The sequence below is a fragment of the Schistocerca cancellata genome, unplaced genomic scaffold, assembly GCF_023864275.1.
Source record: "Schistocerca cancellata isolate TAMUIC-IGC-003103 unplaced genomic scaffold, iqSchCanc2.1 HiC_scaffold_840, whole genome shotgun sequence".
NCBI lineage: Eukaryota > Metazoa > Arthropoda > Insecta > Orthoptera > Acrididae > Schistocerca > Schistocerca cancellata.
The window spans coordinates 45,001-47,500 of record NW_026046851.1 but is presented as its reverse complement, the minus strand read 5'-3'; the positions used below and the strand labels follow the sequence as shown (position 1 = coordinate 47,500).

The 2,500-nt window shown below is 56.2% G+C and overlaps 1 non-coding gene across 1 annotated transcript in view; it reads left to right on the top strand.

Annotated features, from left to right (window-relative positions):
- Positions 1–2,149: 2,149 nt before the first annotated feature.
- The window catches only part of LOC126147042 (small subunit ribosomal RNA), a 1,909-nt gene continuing 1,558 nt past the window's right edge, over positions 2,150–2,500 (top strand). The window contains exon 1 of the ribosomal RNA XR_007529937.1: positions 2,150–2,500. This exon is cut by the window's right edge and continues 1,558 nt beyond it. This is a non-coding gene — a ribosomal RNA (small subunit ribosomal RNA).

The following is a 2,500-nucleotide window of genomic DNA, read 5'->3' as shown; positions in this document are numbered from 1 at the left end:
ACCTAACCTATGTCACCTTAACCTAACCCATCTTGCACCTTAACCTAACCTATGTCGCCTTAACCTAACCTCTGTTGCACCTTAACCTAACCTGTGTTGCACCTTAACCTAACCTGTGTTGCACCTTAACCTAACCTGTGTTGCACCTTAACCTAACGCAATTTGCACCGCAATGTAACGCAATTTGCACCGCAATGTAATGCAATTTGTACCGCAATCTACCCCAAGTTGTACCGCAATCTACCCCAAGTTGTACCGCAATCTACCCCAAGTTGTACCGCAATCTACCCCAAGTTGTACCGCAATCTACCCCAAGTTGTACCGCAATCTACCCCAAGTTGTACCGCAATCTACCCCAAGTTGTACCGCAATCTACCCCAAGTTGTACCGCAATCTACCCCAAGTTGTACCGCAATCTACCCCAAGTTGTACCGCAATCTACCCCAAGTTGTACCGCAATCTACCCCAAGTTGTGCCGCAATCTACCCCAAGTTGTGCCGCAATCTACCCCAAGTTGTGCCGCAATCTACCCCAAGTTGTGCCGCAATCTACCCCAAGTTGTGCCGCAATCTACCCCAAGTTGTGCCGCAATCTACCCCACGTTGTGCCTTAACCTAACCCACGTTGTGCCTTAACCTAACCCACGTTGTGCCTTAACATAACCCACGTTGTGCCTTAACATAACCCACGTTGTGCCTTAACCTAACCCACGTTGTGCCTTAACCTGCTCTGTAAATGGCATATGACACGTTACATTAATGTATTGTTGTCCAACCGCAACCCGCTCAGAATGTTGTGTACACAGCTACGTGTCATCTCCCCATAACAGCTGTATTGCAGTGTGGTACGCCATAGAGACGTGTGGGAGTAATGGACGCAGTGGATGGCGATCAGCATGAGCCGTCTGTTCATGTAGTGGCGCGTGTATGCAGACATAGTAGTCTCTTCTCACACAATGTGATAGCACGGTGTCCCGCGTTCCACATCTGCGACATGCTACAGAGGCCGGTTGACAGTTCGTCGCGCAATGGACATCGCATACGTACGGGGGCACCTTCCACGTGCCCTCTAGTCGGGCACATTTTGTTGCGTGGATGTGAGCGGATGTAGTGTGTCTTGACACCTGACAGGCAGGCATGCAATAATAGTTGACTTTGCAAACGGGGATGGACGTGGACGTGTACGTTTACTGGTGACGTTACGCAAATGAACAACTGGTAACCCGTTGTGGTGCGGTTGATCTTGCTGGAGGTACATCTGTGAGGGCAACGATCGGTACAGCTATGACGCGGTTGTGTCAGCGATACCCACCACACCAATGAACGTGAATGTGGATCTGGGTGTGAAGCGATACGCGGCTGTGGGTGGGTGGGACTGTCCCCGGCCGGTGAGGGGGGGGCCGCCCGGCGTGCTGGCCGCGCGGTGCGTGGGCGCACGCGCTACAGCCGGCTGGTGGGGGCGCCCAGTGGCAGGCGCGCCGGCCGACGGACGCGGCAGGCGGCGCAGCTGCGCGCCGGGGCACCCTGCGCGCGGCGCCGTGCAGCCAAAGTGGGTCCTCGCCGGCCCGGTGCGAAGCGCGGTGGACATCTGCAGTGTGCTGGTCCGATTGAGGACTGTGTGCGTTGAGGATGCGCCGCCGCCCGGCACTCGGCGCCGCGACGCCGTCTGCTGCTCGGTCGCCCCAGCGGTTCTCGCTGGTGGTTTGTATCGCAGTTGTGCAGACGTGTTGGCACGTGCGCTGTGCTGGGAGAGTTCGCTTCGGCACCCACGTGGGGCCTTTGCCCTTCTGTGGCGCTGGCGTTGGAGCTGCCGGTCACCGTAGGTGGCGCGTGTTGTCTCCCGCCGGCAATGCCACGACAGCACGCTCCCGGGCCTCTGTCGGCAGCGGCAAGCTCAGTTGGGAGCACGGGTGGTCGCACCTAAAGCGTCTACTCGCCTAACTCCGGGCGATTGCGCCTCTCTCGAACCCGACCAAGTACTTAGGACGGCGCTGCGCGCCGCCGGGACCTGAGAGGGTTTCGAGGTGTATTGTGCAGGGGAGCTCAGCCTCCTCCTGTTTGCAGAATAATTGAGCGGACGCTTGCGTGTTCGCGCGGGCCCCCGGGACACACTCCCGGGCGGCCGGCTGCTCAGCTCTAGTTGACGCAGCTCCCTGGTTGATCCTGCCAGTAGTCATATGCTTGTCTCAAAGATTAAGCCATGCATGTCTCAGTACAAGCCGCATTAAGGTGAAACCGCGAATGGCTCATTAAATCAGTTATGGTTCCTTAGATCGTACCCACGTTACTTGGATAACTGTGGTAATTCTAGAGCTAATACATGCAAACAGAGTCCCGACCAGAGATGGAAGGGACGCTTTTATTAGATCAAAACCAATCGGTCGGCTCGTCCGGTCCGTTTGCCTTGGTGACTCTGAATAACTTTGGGCTGATCGCACGGTCCTCGTACCGGCGACGCATCTTTCAAATGTCTGCCTTATCAACTGTCGATGGTAGGTTCT